This window comes from Prionailurus viverrinus, chromosome D2, assembly GCF_022837055.1.
Source record: "Prionailurus viverrinus isolate Anna chromosome D2, UM_Priviv_1.0, whole genome shotgun sequence".
Classification (NCBI taxonomy): Eukaryota; Metazoa; Chordata; class Mammalia; order Carnivora; family Felidae; genus Prionailurus; species Prionailurus viverrinus.
Window position 1 is genome coordinate 69,135,019 of NC_062571.1, and position 17,785 is coordinate 69,152,803.

The window sequence follows — 17,785 nt, forward strand, 5'->3', positions numbered from 1 at the left end:
TCTATCTCTAGGAGGCCATTTGGTCTTAAATTATTTCTTAGAGAATTTGAATTCCCTAGGAGAGCTTGCTTAAGCTCTTTAAAATCTCTATGCCTCTGCCTTTAGGGAGAAGCCAGGAACCAATCGAGGTTGCCAAATGATGAGAGGTAAGGGTATATTGGGATGGCCTGTCTTTCTCTTCTCAATTATTCTCTTAGCCAAGACATCTTTAGTGAAGCGACGATTCCCAAACCGATTCGCAATATATTAATCCTGTGATTCATCAAAAGAGGTCCTGAGATCAACACATGCTGATGTATGCTATTTTTCCTTGCAATAGCTAGTTGTGTACCACTTTGGTGGTGGGGGGCTAGTTCAGGGGGCAGAGTTGTGTGGTCTTTGTTATTTTTCTGTGTCCTCCCTGGGCCCAAGAAGGTTAGACTTGAAAGGGGATAGGAGAAATGTTGCTGAACCTTCCCTGTCAGGCAGCTTCCTAGGGACATATTGATGTTTATAAAATAACTGCCATGTTCTTATGCCTTGCCTAGGATCTATTACCTGGTAGTTTGTCTTGCTCCCAAGCAGAGAAAAGTAGAGATTTAAAATGGAACAGTGTGGGCAGTGCATGCACATGTAGACAAACTTATGCACAGATGTATATACATCTTGTCTTTGGGATGCAAGACACTGAAATAGTCTATGAGCTTCTTATTATGGGGGTAGGGAGAAGAATTGAACTAAATTGAATTTGTTGTTTAAAAACCTAAGCAAATTCGAGCTGTTCGTCCATTGAAATCACACGTATATTTCATCGGCTGTATACTTTTCAACAAGACGGGAGTGTATTCAGTTACTTCCTCTGGAAAGCAATCATTACCACACCTTTATAATAGGGTCTCTCCAGCAACCCCATTTGTCACATCAATTCAGCCCACGGCCACTATCAAGTAAAAGGAAAATTCTAGTTACAAAGCAGAGTTTTTTGTTTTTGTTTTTTCCAAAGGAATGTACAGCATATGTAAATGACAGGTTTGCAGATGTAGGTGATGCTGATAAATTCTTGGGCTCGGAAAATGTACCTTCTCGGGTAGTTGCAGACAATCTAAACCAAACCTCCTCAGAGGCTTCAAATCATATATAGACCCACTCATTTCTCCTAATAGACAAGGTACAGGTTGTTGCCAGAAATTTGAGCTTCTATGAAATAAGCATCTTGACTTCTTAATTTTAGCATGAGATGGTTCCAAGTGCCAAGATATACTTTTGTGAAAGTCCTAAGCTGCATGGGACTTTAAAGACAAGGTGAAAGTGACAGAAGCCAGCCCTGGTTTCGCTTCCCTCTGAGCAAGTGGATGTTTCTGATCGACAGGTGCCTAGAAAGATGGAAAGTAATTAAGACTGCCTATCGTGGGGCTGGAAGGCATGTAAAAAATGTAGTGCCATACATGTTATAATGGTATAGGTGGGAAAAGCAGCGGTTTGGGCTAGAGGAGGAGGGGATAAAATATTTACTGAGTCTTTTCTAAGGGCCTGGCAGGAATTCAGGCACTTTGCATATATTAACCCCTTTAATCCTCTATAGAGTCCCAGGGGACTGGTATTACCATCACTACAGGAAGTCCATTAAATCTGGAACTCTAGGTCACTGGATATAATGTCATGGAGGACAGATCTTCAATCTGCAAAATAGTAAAATATATTATTTTCTTCTTCTTCTTCTTCTTCTTCTTCTTTTCAAACTGGATGGAACTCTGTATTTGCAGAAGGATAAAGTGGAGTTCAGCTGGTAATGGCGTTGCTGGGATTGAAATCCAGATTTGCCTGATTTCAAAGGCCAACTTCTCTGCGGTGCACCCCACAGCCATAACGGGGAGTTTGACCTGCCTGGCAAGCATTCAACAAACAGGAATGGAGGGGGTAAAGACAACCAGCTAAGGCAGGGCAAGCAGCAAGTATCACCCATGTAGGAAAACATTCCTGGAGGCCAGGTGTCAGAAGACTCTACCGGGTCGGCACCAGGAAGCAAGTGAGGCTGAAGCCCTGGGTTTGCTTTGGCTGCATCCTTGCCTGGGAGGAGAGGCTACAGAGATCAGAGGCCTGTAGGAAAAGCCGGAGCCCACCAGGAATCGCTGCAGACGGACAGGCTGTGTGGGAAAAAGAGCCCCTTCCTGCAGTAGCAAGGCTGGCTTGCGAGAGGAGGGTCGGCTGTGGCTGCGCGCAGTAATTGCAGTCAGGGGGCAAAGCAACCAGAAGGAATATGTGGACCCCGAGTTCAACTTCCCAGTACATAGGGTGCGGGAAAGTTGGCTGCCTTCTATCCCAGGGAAGGAAGGGAGAATTTCCAGTCTTATCCGAAAATGCCTTCAGAGAATGCTCTGCTTGGAATAGAAAAATATAATCCCCATCCCCTGAAAGCACCTGGAAGACTCCATGCACATTTGGAACAGACGGTGCACTGGGAGATCGCACAGTTCGGGTCCCAGGAGCGGTCTGAGCCTCCGTTTGCTGCTTGCAGCATCTTTTTGTTTTCCCCACCGCTCTCTTGGTTTAGTGGTTTTTAAAAACCCAACCACTGTTTTCTTTTTGAAAAAAAATTAGTCGAAGGGAATCTGAGCACTGCTGTCTCCTGCAGGCCTCGCTGGAATTCCAAGAGAGCTGCTCTCTCCCCGAGGCTCTGTTGCAAACCAGAGGCCAGTGCTAAAGCCTGGGCCTCAGACCCCGGGCCCAGGAACTTGGGTGCCAAGGCAAAGAAAGATGGGGAAGGCCCATTTGGTCTTTTCCTTCCCCGATGATTGGAGGATTTTGTGCTTAGAATGGTAACTTCTGATGTGCCAGGGGAAGTGATCCTTAGAAAGAGGGTGAGGTTGTACACGGTGCTCAGTTTAAATTGGTGTTGAGGGGCAGGATGCTTATCAGTCCCCAGACAGTTCTTTTTCTCTTATTTTTCTTCGTTGCACTCATCACAATTTCAAATTATATAGTTATTTATCTAATAAGCTGTTTATTATAATCTTCCATGAGGACACATTCTGCATCTGCTTTGCTCAATGCTGTATTCCCAGGTTCTAGCACAAAGCACGCGATAGATGATTTGGGGAAGGCAGGAATGAACGAGCATCTGACCTGGGTGGGGCTGAGTTGAGCACTCAGAACAGGACACAGGATGGTCCCCCGTCTGTGTCCTTCCACAGAAGGATAGAAAAAGCAAGGAGGCCTTCGGATGTGTCACATGAAGGGGAAAATGAGGCAGCATGTGTTGGCTGGAGTGCAAGAGAGGGAGGTCCCTGAAGACTGGAGTGGTCAGAGAAGGCTCCACAGAGGTGACAGGCTCAAATATGCTCTAAAAGTCCAGGTTAGGGGAGGGCACCCCAGGGGGATGCTGGCCCCAACTGCCACAAGTTTGAAACTTGTCTTGGAGATGATGGGAAGTTCCTGAGGAAGGCATGACAAGAGTACTTTAATGATACACAACAACAATGATGGCAGTAATAATAATTAATGCTTACTGAGCTCTTACTAGACATCATGCCCTAGTCTAAACATTTTACCTTAATTCATTCTTCTAACTCATAGATGAAGCCTGTGAGTTAGAAATGATTACTCCCACTTTCTAAAAGAGGAAACTGAGGTACAGAGAAATTAAGCCAGTCAGTGTAGAGTCCACTTGACTTCAGACCCAATGTCATTGCTATTGTACAATCTGTCTCCCTCCTCATAGTTTAGGTGGGCTCTATTTTTTTTTTTTTGAGAGAGAGAGAGAGAGAGAGTGAGAGAGAGAGAGAGAGAGAGAGAGAATGAGAAGGTGGGGCACAGAGAGAGGGAGACAGATCTGAAGCAGGTTCCATGCTGACAGCAGAGAGACCAATGCAGGGCTCGAACTCAGGAACCATGAGATGGTGACCTGAGCCGAAGTCAAATGCTTAACCAACTGAGCTACCCAGGAGCCCCAGGTGGGACCTATTTAATGACACCTCTCCTGTCCTTCCAATCAAGCCCCTCACGTGGGTGATGCTGTTTCTTTAAGTTTTTTTTGTTTTGTTTTGTTATCCTAACCACTGCCATTTTTGATATTTGTTCATTACCATATTCTCAGGTGACCCTTAACAGAGTCACCTTGGGGTCCTAGAACCAGAAGTTGGTGAGGTGGGCAGATTTTGGGATATGAGAGGCCTGGCTTCCAGTCCCTACTCCTATCTACACTTTCCTAGCTGTGGGGCCTCAGGGACAGTCGCCTGATCCTTACAGTGCTGTGGGATGAATGTCATTAACGCCCTTCACAGAGTGGGGACTAAAGCTCAGAGAGAAGCAGATGCATGGGAGGCCCCCAGCCTGGGGCTCTGGCATGGAGAGGCTGAACCAAAGGGCGGCAGTTTCAGTTACTGGGTTCAAGGTGGTGAAGGAAGTTCAGTGTATGTGCTGTGCTTTCTTGTACAAATGTCCATACTTTAGGTGAACCATCAAGAAAAGGAAAATCAGGGGCGCCTGGGTGGCGCAGTCGGTTAAGCGTCCGACTTCAGCCAGGTCACGATCTCGCGGTCCGTGAGTTCGAGCCCCGCGTCGGGCTCTGGGCTGATGGCTCAGAGCCTGGAGCCTGTTTCCGATTCTGTGTCTCCCTCTCTCTCTGCCCCTCCCCCGTTCATGCTCTGTCTCTCTCTGTCCCAAAAATAAATAAACGTTGAAAAAAAAAATTAAAAAAAAAAAAAAAAGAAAAGGAAAATCAACAGCCCAGAATGCTATCGTGCTGTTGTTGTTTGGCCTCCAGAGAGCTGAATGGGAGTGTGCAAAGCCACCTCGAGCTCTCCACGCCACCAAGGGCAGGAGATGAAGGTGTGGTGTGTGTGTGTGTGTGTGTGTGTGTGTGTGTGTGTGTGTGGCAGGAGCCAAGGATGGATGTTCAAGGAAAAAATGTTGCTGTGGTTACAGCCTAGAAAATAAAAACTCTGCGTGCCAAACAGAAGCCTCTTAAAATTTAGTTGGAATTTATAAGCTGATGAAACAGGTGTTCTTGGAATTTAATTAAACACCAAAACACTGTACAAATCTGGTGAGGAGTTGCCAACAAATGTATTTGCACTGCCCGGGGACATCAGAGCTGGAAAGTTCCAGGCACAAACTGTGGTTGCAACCTAAGAGCACTGTGCTTGGACTCACAAGATTGCTGTGTCCTGAGTGTGACTTTTGCTTCAAGTGTGAAAATAGTGCAGCTCCAGGGTTAGGGTGAGGAGAGCAAGGCACTCACCTCAGCAGCCAAACGTAAGGGGGTGCCGAGACCCAGAGATCAAGATAAATAACATAAAACATTTTTTAATGTTTATTTACTTTTTTGAGAGAGAGAGAGACATCAGGGGAGGTGGGGGCAGAGAGAGAGGGAGACACAAAATCCGAAGCAGGCTCCAGGCTCTGAGCCATCAGCACAGAGCCTGACCCGGGACTCAGACTCATGAGTTGTGAGATCATGACCTTAGCTGAAGTCAGACGCTTAACTGACTGCACCACCCAGGCGCCCCTACATAAAACATTTTTAAATTAATTGTTTATTTTATTCTAGTATAATTAAACAGTGTTATATTAGTTTCAGGTGTACAATGTAATGATTCAATAATTCAGTACGTTACTCAGTGCCCATCATGATAAGTGTCCTCTTAATTCCCTTCAACTGTTTCACACATCCCCACACCCACCTCCCCTCTGGTAACCATCAGTTTGTTCTCCATATCTAAGAGTCTGTTTTTGTGTTTGTGTCATTTTTCTCTGTTCATTTATTTTGTTTCTTAAATTCAACATATGAGTGAAATCATATGGTATTTTTCTTTCTCTTACTGGCTTATTTCCCTTAGCATTATACCCTCTAGGTCCATTCATGTTGTTGCAAATGGCAAGATCTCATTCTTTTTTATGGCTGAGTAATATTCCATTGTGTGCACACGCACATGTGTGTATGTACATATGTGTATATGTACATATACGTATATATGCATATACGTATATGTACGCATACGTATATGTACATATACATACCACATCTTCTTTATCCGTTCATCTATCGATGGACACTTGGGTTGTTTCCGTATTTTGGCTATTGCAAATAATGCTGCAATAAGCAGGAATGTATGCATCTTTTCAAAGTAGTGTTTTTGTTTTCCTTGGGTAAATACTTTGTTGTGGAATTATTGGATCATGTGGTAATTCTATTTTTAATTTTTTGAGGAACCTCCATACTATTTTTCACAGTAGGTACACCAGCTTGCATTCCCACCAGCAGTGCAGGAGGGTTCCTTTTTCTCATCCTCATCAACATTTGTTATTTCTTGTGTTTTTTACTTTAGCCATTCTGACAGATGTGAGGTGATATTTCCTTGTGGTTTTGATTTGTATTTCCCTGATGATGAGTGATGTCGAGCATCTTTTCACGTGTCTGTTGGCTATCCATATGTCTTCTTTGAGAAAATGTCTATTCATGTCTTCTACCCATTTTAAAAATGAATTATTATTATTTGGGTGTTGCATAAGGTAATATTTTGATGAGATATTTTTAAAAATAAAAGTTAATGAAAAAAGATTTGTGATAAAGAAACTATTAAGTAATTTTAAGTAAATACGAAATCTGAAAGCACCAAGCCACCCCCTAAACTCAGCCTTCGAATTCCTATATTTAGATGGAGTGGCACTGTCTCTCTAGCCGTTTGGAGTTCAGAGAGCAATGATGGCTTCCAGAATGTTCCATTGTCTCCTGTCAGAGGAACAGTTCCTCCCTCCCTCCCTCTCAGTCAACACACACTTACAAAGCACCTATCCTACAATGCTTGCTCTGTGTCTATACTGCATGACAAAGTATTAGGTGTTGAATGGAGTTATCTGAAAGGCTTGAGGGGAGCCAAGGAGAGACAGCCTTGTGTGAAGCAGTATAAGGGGACAAAAAGGGTTGAAAGGCATCTTTCCCGAGGCTCCTGTAGCCAGAGGTGCTTTGGAGTGACTCATAAGGCTCCTGATGACAGTCATAGATGAGGCACGTTTCATTCTTCCAGAGTCTCCCAGGATTAACTTATTGCATATCTTGATTTAATTGTCTGCCCTTGTCATGCTGTCTCCCAGTCATAGACATATTAGCAACAGGTATAATCTTATTGTTTTATTATTAGACACTGATCAGGGATAATGCACTTTGTTTATAGCAGCTTTATGAACTCAGAACATGAACTGGAGTAGATGATGCTGGGAACTTTATAAGCTGTTTTTAGCTGACCACCCCTCCATTATGTGATTGGGACACTCCGGCATTGCTGAGTTTGGATTGGCTGAGCTTTCTGACAGGTCAGCTGGTATTGATAGACTGGCAGGCTGTGAGAATGGCTCTTGCAGGGAAGTCATGTGGTTTAGACTTTATACTTATAGAATACCTGTTTTTTAAAAAACGTTTTTATTGCACCATCATATGCCCATATACCCATTCAGAAAAATGCACAAATTATAGATGTATAGTTTGATGAATTTTACTAATTCAGCATGCTCAGGAAGCTAGCATTCAGACCAAGAAATGTAGCAATACTAGCATCTCAGAAGCCCCCCCTTCCCCTGCCATACCCCTTTCTGTCACTATTGCTTCCCTCCTCTGAGAGTAATGATTACCTTGGCCTCCAGAAGTGTAAACTAAACTTGCTAGTTTTTATATTTTATGTAAGTGAAATCCTATAGGAAATATTCTTTTGTGTCTGGCTTGTTTTGCTCAATATATGCTTGTGAGAGTCATCCGTGTTGTTCTTAACAGTTGTAAATCTTTTATTCTTGTTACTGTATAGAATTCCAAAGTACAACTAGCTCATGACTTACGTATTTATTCTGCTACTGATGGATGTTTAGTTAGCTTCTACTTTTGGGCTATTAAAAATGGAGCTTCTGACAGACATATAGAGCAATGGAATAGAAAGCCTGGAAAGAAACTTTTCCGTCTGTGGTCAAATGATCTTCATCAGGAGTGCCAAGATTTTTCAATGGGGAAAGGATAGTCTTTTCAACAAATGGTGTTGGGAGCACTAGGTATCTACACTGAAAAGAACAGAGTTGGAGTTAACTTTATATCATATGCAAAAATTAATTCAAAATGGATAAAAGGCCTAAATATAAGAGCTGAAACTATAGAAGTCTTTGAAGAAAATATAGGGGGAAAAAACTTCAGAGCGGTGGATTTGGCAGTGATTTCTTGGATATGACACCAAAAGCACAGGCAACAGGAGAAAAAAAGAAAACAGATAATCTGGAGTAAATTAAAACTTTTGTGCATCAAAGGACACGTCAACAATGTGAAAAAGCGACACGTGGGGTAGGAGAAAATATTTGCAAATTATGTGTCTGATAAGGGGTTAATATCCAACTATCCAGAATATCTAAAGAATGCCTACAGTTCCAATAAAAAACCAAACAGCTCAATTAGAAAATTATGTGAAGTACCAACAGTAGTCAAGTTCATAGATTCAGAAAGCAGAATGGTGGTTGTCAGAGGCTAGGGGAGGGTGGCATGGGGGTTCCTGTGGAATGGGTTTGGAATTTCAGTTTGGGAAGATGGAGAAACATTCTAGAGATGAATGGTGGTAACAGTTGCACGATAATGTGAATATGCTGAATGCCACTGAACTGTGCGGTTAAAAATGGATAACATAAGTAAATTTTATATACATTCTACCACAATTTAAGAAAAGTAAAACATAATGGTGCTGCTAGGAACATTCTCCTACGTGTCTTTTTGATAAACGTATGCATATTTCTGTGTGAATGATTGGGTTACACAGTGTGGAGACGTTCAGCTTTAGTTGATATTGCCCTCAGTTTTCCAAAGTGGTGGTACCAACGCAAGTGTCCCCTGCAAAGTCACGTGAATGTTCCTCTTGCACAACGTTCCTAATTGTCACTTTATCCTAATTAGCTCTCTTTTTTTCAGTTAGACCACTTGGTGGTGTGTCTTACTATCTCATGGATTTCGTTTGCCTTTCCCTGATGACTAGTGAAATAGAGCCCTATTTATTCTCTTTTTTGAGCTCTGCTCAAGTCTTTGCTCATTATTTTTTCTCTTGGGTTTTTTTTTTATATTGTACGTAACTTCATTTTATTTTATTTATTGTATTTTATTGATTGGTTGATTGGTTGATTGATTGATGGTATATATAATTGTTTTAAGGAAGTGTCTGACTATATCTCATGCGATGGATTCTGAAAATGAAATGGCCCCAACCAGTCAAATGTATACATTTTCACTGTGCAGTTTATGAAAATTAAACCTATAGATTTTCCAGAATTTCTTTGTTTTGTGGGGGTGGGAGGAGGAAGGAGGGGGGGAGGGGGTCTACTGTAGCTTGAGCTTTTACCAGCAGAGGCCGTAAGACATTGCTTGCTTAATGGCTGCTTCTGGTTAGTGTGCAGCTACCCAGGACAGAATCAGCATAGACCAAGCGAGCTAAGCAAGAGTGAGTTAGGGATGTGGAAACTGCACAGTCAGATCTACTAGGTTTGCTCTGAGTGTACATTTGATTGTACATTTGATTGCAAATGTTTAGCCTTGATGGGCTTCTGTAATTTTAATACAAATTTTCTACAGTAATTTTATTTTATTTTATTTTATTATTTTTTAATGTTTTTATTTATTTTTGAGACAGAGAGAGACAGAGCATGAGCAGGGGAGGGGCAGAGAAGAGGGAGACACAGAATCCGAAACAGGCTTCAGGCTCTGAGCTGTCCGCACAGAACCTGACGCGGGGCTCGAACTCACGGACCATGAGATCATGACCTGAGCCGAAGCTGGACGCTTAACCGACTGAGCCACCCAGGCGCCCCTACAGTAATTTTAATATTAACACAGTTTTCCTAAGAAGATTGTCTGGAGGGTTTTGAGCCCTGTCTTGCCTTCATTGTGGATAAACTGTGGTAGGCTTAACGGCCCAGAAAGGCATCCGAGTCCCCATCCATAGAATCTATGGATGTTACCTAACATGGCAAAAGGGACTTTGCAGATATAATTAAGTTGGGGATCTTTTGATGATGAGATTATCCAGGTAGACCCCAAATATAATTGCAAATTTTTTAAAGCTTATTTATTTTGAGAGAGAGAGAGAGAGAGCACGCAGAGGGTGGGCAGAGAGAGAGGGAGAAAGAGAATCCTAAGCAGGCTCTGTGCTGTCAGTGCAGGGCCTGACGCAGAGCTCTATCCCACAAACTGAGATCATGACCTGAGCTGAAATCAAGAGCCAAGTACTTAACTAACTGAGCCACCCAGGTGCCCCTAACTGCAAATGTTCCGAAAAGAGGGAAGCAGAGGGAGATTTGAACACAGAAGAAGACAATGTGAAAATGGAAGCAAAATGCTGTGCTGCTTACTGTAAAGGTGGAAGAAGGAGCCACGAGCCATGAGCCAAGGAACGTAGGCTGCCTCCTGAAGTGGGACAGATTCTTTCCTAGAACCTCCAGAAGGAACCAGCCCTGCCAGCATCTTGACTTTAGCCCACTGAAACTAACTTCAGACTTCTGACCTCTAGAAATTAAGAGGATAAGTATGCACTATTTTAGGCCACTTAAGTTTGTGGTAATTTGTTATGGCAGCAATAGGAAACAACTATGTGGACTTCTGAATTATCCCCCCGTGGGGATCCAGGGAAGCCACATTTACAAGGACTGCTGGTGAATGGGCCGTGTTGAAGACTGGTTTTGAATATGGAGTGTGAAATACGTCACTAGACCATGGGTCTGGTTTTATGAAAAGGCTAAACTAAGCCCTGAGAGGCATTTCGTGATGGTGCTGTCCCTAGCTGCTCTCCTGGCAACAGGTCTGCTGGTGGTGGTGGTGGGGGGGGGGGGGGTTGTGAGGGGATTTCTGGAAACAGGTTTAGAGATATGGGTTCTGTCCGTGGCTGGGTCATCTTGGACAGTTCAGGTCACCTCTCAGGCTCAGAGTTCCTCCTCCATGAACCAAGAAACACCCTGTGGGGATTGGGTGACCAAGAGTGTCATGTGGAATCTGTCCTCCTGCTGGGGAATGTTCTGTTGCTAACGCCTCCCTTGTGTCTCTTGAATCCATCAACATCTGTGTCCATGGCCATCACCTGAGTAGAAGTCACTTTCACTTCCCGCCTGTTGTTCTGCACGAATTCTCTATTTTCTGTTTCTATGTTTGTCCCCATCTCATTCATTATGGGAATAGCTGCTGAACTGATATTTAAAAACACGGTTCTATTCAAGCAACCCCGAACTTCTCATAATAGCTTCTCATGCTCCTGGGATAAAGGCCCCCATCCTTGAAGGCCCACCACTGTCTGGCTCTGCCACCCCAGTGTCACCTCAAGGCTACTCTCTCCCCTGTTCTGGGGCCTCACGTAGCTCCCTTCTGCCTCCTGGCCTTGACCCTGGTTGCCTGCCTTTCCTGGAATGCTCTTGAAGCTACTCTTTCTCAGATTAATTCCAATTCATCTTTTAGAGCTTACATGTCACTTTCTGGTGAAGCCTTTTGTTACTTCCCAGATTAGGTCGAAGCCCATCTTACATCTGGTAAGATTGGTTACATCTGGTAACCTCCCTGTACTCTCCCCCCATAGCACTTACTCCAGAATGTGATTCTATGTTTGTGCTGTTGTTTCATCAATATCTGTCACCCCTCTCCTAACTGCACACTTCCTGACACAGGGGCTCTGTGTGCTGGGAGCTGGACTGCAGGTGAGCCAGACACAAAGCCTGGCACATAGTAGGTGCCCCATCATATTTGATGAGTGAGTGGATGCATTAGTGAATGACTCCTTCTCTTCTGTCGCTGCTGCCTTGCCTGGGACCCAGCTCCCACCCATTAGCAGAAATGCTGATCTTCTGCTTGGTGACATCAATAAATGAGATGAAACCACAGTATTTATAATGCTTTCTTCTGCCACAACAAGCCTGTTCAAATCCATCAATGAGTGGCCTTCTCCTACCCTGTGCCCAAAAAGGCAGGGGTTAACGTGTCTAAAAGCTGGATGTTTAACTGTTTTTTCCATAAGCTAAGTGCTCGCACTCACAGAGTAGCTTTCTGTGAGCTTAAGATCACTCCTCTGTGAAATGCTAGGTACTTTGTAGAGTGCTGTTCCCTTGAGAAAGGCCAGTGGCAGAGTTTTTATTTTGAGAGAGAAGGAAAATCAGAAACTCACTTGGTGCCAGAAGAGGACATACTAAGCACATCTTCTCTGTTCATCCTGGTGACCAGTTGAAGGCATCTCCTTCTCTCCTCCCTCTGTTCTAATCGGATCTGCTCTCAAGGGTGAACTGGATTGCCCCCCCTCCTCCAGGAAGCCTTCTGTGACTGCCTTAGCCCTCAGAGATTATTCCCTTTTCCAATTGTCAACTGAATTCAACTAGCCCCACCCACCTAGAGTGGCCCCTAATTGATTTTTCATAAAGATTTTTTTAAATGTTTATTTTTTAAAGAGAGAGAGAGAGAGAGAGAACGCAAGGGAGAGGCAGAGAGAGAGGGAGACACAGAAACTGAAGCAGGCTCCAGGCTCTGAGCTGTCAGCACAGATGACATAGGGCTCAAACTCACAGACCGTGAGATCATGACCTGAATTTGGACGCTTAACTGACTGAGCCACCCAGGCACCCAAGATTTTTTTAAATTAATTTATTTTCAAGTTAGTTAACATACAGTGTTGTCTTAGTTTCAGGAGTAGAACCAGTGATTCATCTCTAACATAAGTGACCCAGTGCTCATCCCCAAAAATGTCCTCCTTAATGCCCATCACCCATTTAACCCTCTCCCTACCCCTCACCTTCAGCATCCCTCAGTTTGTTCTCTGTATTTAAGAGTCTCTTATGGTTTGCCTTCCCCTCTGTTTTTCTCTTATTTTTCCTTCCCTTCCTCTATGTTCATCTGTTGCGTTTCTCAAATTCCTCATATGAGTGAAATCATATGATATCTGTTTTTCTATGACTGACTTACTTCATTTAGCATAATTCACTCTAGTTCAATCCATGTTGCAAATGGCAAGATTTCATTCTTTTTCATCACTGAGTAATATTCCATTGTGCATATATACCACATCTTCTTAATTTTTTTTTTTCCAACGTTTTTATTTATTTTTGGGACAGAGAGAGACAGAGCATGAACGGGGGAGGGGCAGAGAGAGAGGGAGACACAGAATCGGAAACAGGCTCCAGGCTCCGAGCCATCAGCCCAGAGCCTGACGCGGGGCTCGAACTCACGGACCGCGAGATCGTGACCTGGCTGAAGTCGGACGCTTAACCGACTGCGCCACCCAGGCGCCCCCCACATCTTCTTTATCCATTCATCGGTCAATGGCCATTTGGGCTCTTGGCATAATTTGGCTATTGCTGATTGCTGCTGTAAACATTGGAGTGCATGTGCCCCTTCAAATAAGCATTTTTGTATCCTTTGGACAAATCCCTAGGAGTACAATTGCTGGGTTGTAGGGTAGTTCGACTTTTAATTGTTTGAGAAACCTCCACACTGTTTTCCAAAGTGGCCTTATGGCCCAATTCTTCTCTCCTCAGCTTCAGAAAAAGAAACTTTCTGGTTCAAAGGCTGTCCTGGATGTCTGTCCCCTAAGACTTTCATCTCTACCTCCCTGGCTTCTTGCCTGCTGGCCTTCTAAGTGACCAGTTGTCAGCCTTGTGCCCCAGGCCCAGGGGTACATTTCCTGCCCCAGAATTCTTGACCCCTCCCCCCCTTGACTGATTCCTCCGTTCCTGGAGCTGGAGGTCCCCTGGGCAATTGCCACTTGATTTGACTTTCGGTTCCTGAGAATTGATAGCAGTATAGCCCAGAGGTTAACAGTGGGGACTCAAGACTCCAATCTGTTCTAGGTTCAAGTCTGACTTCCTCACTTATTCTGTGGCCTCTGGAACTCACTTGATCTTCAGTTTTGATTCTCCTGTGGAGAATAAACACATCTAAATACTTTAAAAATAAATATAACAAAAGTAGAGATAATAAATGACTTTTTAAAAGAGGAGTTAAGTGAATAATGCGTTTCAAACTCTTAACCTTTAATGAATGATACGTGATCATCATTTTTATTATGGACACAGCTGTTGTGTCCTACCTTTTTTTCTGTGGAGGGGTGCTCCTTCTGCCTGAGAGTCACCCAGCTCCCTGCCCACCCCACCCCCTGCTAGTGTGGCCTCAGTGGCTGGGCCAGAAACAGTCTGAAGGAAGCTGGTGATGGGACACACAACAGTAAGACATCTACCCACCCAAGTGAGTCTAGTTGTCCAAGGAAGCCTTCTGAGGGCCCCTCCCTCCCCTGCCAGAGGCCAGGGAGCTACATTTTGTTTGTCTCACAGCTGCACACATCCAGAGCTGCCCTGAGAATGACCCGTTCAAGCACAGAGAAGTCAGTGGTCCACAAAATGATCTGCCCTTTGTCCTAACACTAGTTGGAAGGCCTTTCTTGCAAGCCAGCCACGTGTCCAGAGCCGGTGCTCCTGGAACCTCACTTTAATTGGACGTCTTATCCCATTTCCCAGACAGAGAAGCACGTAGAAGGGCTTGCAGATGGCCAGGGAATCTCCACCAGGGAAAGAGGTGGAGGGCTGCGTTAATCCACAGACACGACAGAGCAAGTTAATCAGCCTGTGGAAGTCGCAAGCCGAGAGCAGGACAGGTCCCAAGTCTTGAAAATGACTCTCAGGAAATTCATCATTTCACTTAGAAGTTTCTTGCTTCCTGAGAGAGAAAAAATAATTCTTGATATATTTCTTTTTTCCACAAGAAGGCAGGCTTACCAAACTCCCCCTTCTGCTTTCCATCCCACATCTGTTGCTGTCAAGTGTTTGGAATGTACGAGGTTTGTGTGCAGGGTGCAGAGCTCCTACAGGGTCTGTGAAGACCGTGGCTTGGCGGCCGGTGGGGTCCACCTGGCTGAGCAGAACCCGCCTGGCTGGGCTGAGTGGCAGGGCACTGGGCAGCCCGGCACTGCTTTCTCTGTTCACAAGAGTTTCACCCTCTCACATGTGGCCACTGCCTGGGAGACTTCGCAAAGCATCCTCACTCTGTGCCTCACAAGAACCCTGGCAGGAAGACTCATTTTGCAGATGACCAGGCACGGATGATCACATGGATGTCGCCTGGTCCAGGCTCCTGCTGAGGCCACCACCGTGTGGGAACTGGGACCCAGGGCATAACATTCTTTTTCCATTACTTAGAGAATTCTTTCCTTCTGTATCTGGCAGACTATTTATTTTTTTTAATGGAAAATTTCAATTATAGGCAACAAGAAAGAGAAAGACATATTGAAGTTCCTTGTTCTCATCACCCAGATTTATCAGTTACCAGCATTCCACCAACCATTCTTTTATTTATCCCTTTTGTTATATATCTACACCTTTTGTTTTTACTGGAATATTTTAAGGCAAATTTCAGGCATCACAGCATATCACCCACAGAAAAATCAGTATGTATTTCTAACTAGCAAAGGCTGAAAAAACAAACAACACAATCAGCATGTCATTATCACACCATGCAGAATTATCAGGAATTGCTTAATATCATCAGATCCTGTCCATATTCATTTTTCTGGTTTATCAAATAATTAGTGTTTGGTCTGTTATTTAAAAAAAATGTGTAATTGAAGACTGACAAGTTATAAGAACAGCACAAGGAACTCTCATATACCCTTTGCCTGAATTCATCAAATGCTTACATTTTATTTGACTTACTGTTTACATACATATTTTCTGAATTATGTGAGAGTATATTAGAGATCATATCCCTTTACTCATAAACGCTTCAGCATGCATTTCCTATGGGCAAAGAGATTTTCTTATATAACCGCAGTATAATTATCAAGAGTCGGAAATTTACCACTGGTATAATACTATTATCTATGCTCGACCCACATACAAAATACGGCAATTTTCCTAATAGCTCTTTTTATAGTTAACGTATTTTTCTCCCAGTCCAGATCCGATCCTGGATCACCCATTTAATAGGTCTCTATAGTCTTTTTCATATGGAAAAGTTCCTTAATCTTTATTTGTCTTTCTTGACATTGTCATTATTTTTAAGGGTACAGGTCAGTTATATTGTAGATGTCTCCATTTGGGTTTGTCTAACATTTCCTTATGATTTTTTTTTAAATTTTTATTTATTTTTGAGACAGAGACAGAGCATGAACGGGGGGAGGGTCAGAGAGAGAGGGAGACACAGAATCTAAGCAGCTCCAGGCTCCGAGCTGTCAGCACAGAGCCCGATGCGGGGCTCGAACTCACAAACTGTGAGATCATGACCTGAGCTGAAGTCAGACGCTTAACCGACTGAGCCACCCAGGCACCCCATGATTTTTTTAAGTTATGCCTCTTTGGCAGCAATGTCAAAGCCGTGATGCTGTGTTGACCCCAGTGCATCATATCAGAGGGTCTTGGTCATGTCAACTTGCATCATTTGGTGAAGATAGTGTTGGGGCACCTGGGTGGCTCAGTTGGTTAAGAATCCCACCTTGGCTCAGGTCATGGTCTTGCGGCTCTTGAGTTTGAGTCCCAAGTCGGGCTCTGTGCTGACAGCTCGGAGCCTGGAGCCTGGTTCGGATTCTGTGTCTCCCTTTCTCTCTGCCCCTCCCCTGCTCGCACTCTGTCTCTCTCTCAAAAATAAACGTTAAAAAAATTAAAAACTACAAAAAACAAAAAAGATAGTGTCTCCAAGTATCTTCACTGTACAGTTAATAAATAATTAGTGGGTTCTTTGAGAACTTCTTAGTTTCTGGTGCAATGAGGTTTTCCAGGATCTCCTGTATTTTCCCTGTTCCAGCTCTGGAATCAGCTTTTTCAAGTTCCTAGTCTTTTTAGTGGAGAATAGTATTTAGAAACCAAGCTCTGGCTACTAGCTCTCTCCTCCCTGCCACTGTTACATGACTGCTTCTTTGCTGTCTCAGTGGACAGAGACAGGAAATAGATATACACACATTTATTTTATTTATAAAACTTGAAATTGTTACAGGCTGTATTAAAAGCTCTAAATTGATATGGGTGCTTCTAGTCCCATTCAGAACTTTCTAGTTGTTTCCTGTTTCACATTTGTATCTCCATCCTTCAACACTGTGAAAACTGGCTGTGTTATCCTCAATGTATTTACTTATAAATTGCTCAAGCCTATAATACACAGAAAGTGGTTTCAGAATTGTTTATACCCACCACTGTGAAAAAACCTGTTGGCTAGAGTTCAGTATTTGTTTTTAGTTCTTTTTTTCTTAAGGTCAAATTTACTTAGAGTAACATGTGCAGACCTTAAGTGTACATTTGCATAAGTTGTGGCAAATACATACTCTCTCTTAATTCACATCCCTGCCATGATGTAGAACATTTCCATCACCTTAGAAAGCAGTCTCCTGCCCTTTTGTAGTCAACCTCCCTTCCGGAGACAATCACTTTTCTTACCTTTTTTGCCATAAATTAGTTTTGCCTATTCTAGAACTTTTTACTTTATCACATTTTAGAGCAATGAATTGGTGCCTTAGCAACCTCCAGTGGTGATGAATGAGATTTTAATTTTTTTAGTGTCATAATGAACTCATGAATTTTTATATATTTGATATGATTTGCTTCACTGCAGTCATTATTTTTTTCTCAAACATAATATCATCTTACGCCAGCATGTGCCTGTGCTTTGGCCCCTGTAACCTTTTGGCATGACTCTGTCTTCAGTGGCTTTCTTGCCTTCCTGGTGAAAGCTGTCTTGGGCTCCTTTTGTGTATCCCAACCCCAAACTTGGAATCAGTCATTCCTAGGAAGAGTCTTGGTGTCTTTCTGTGGGGAATGATATTAAGACAGCCCATTCTGGACACTAGAG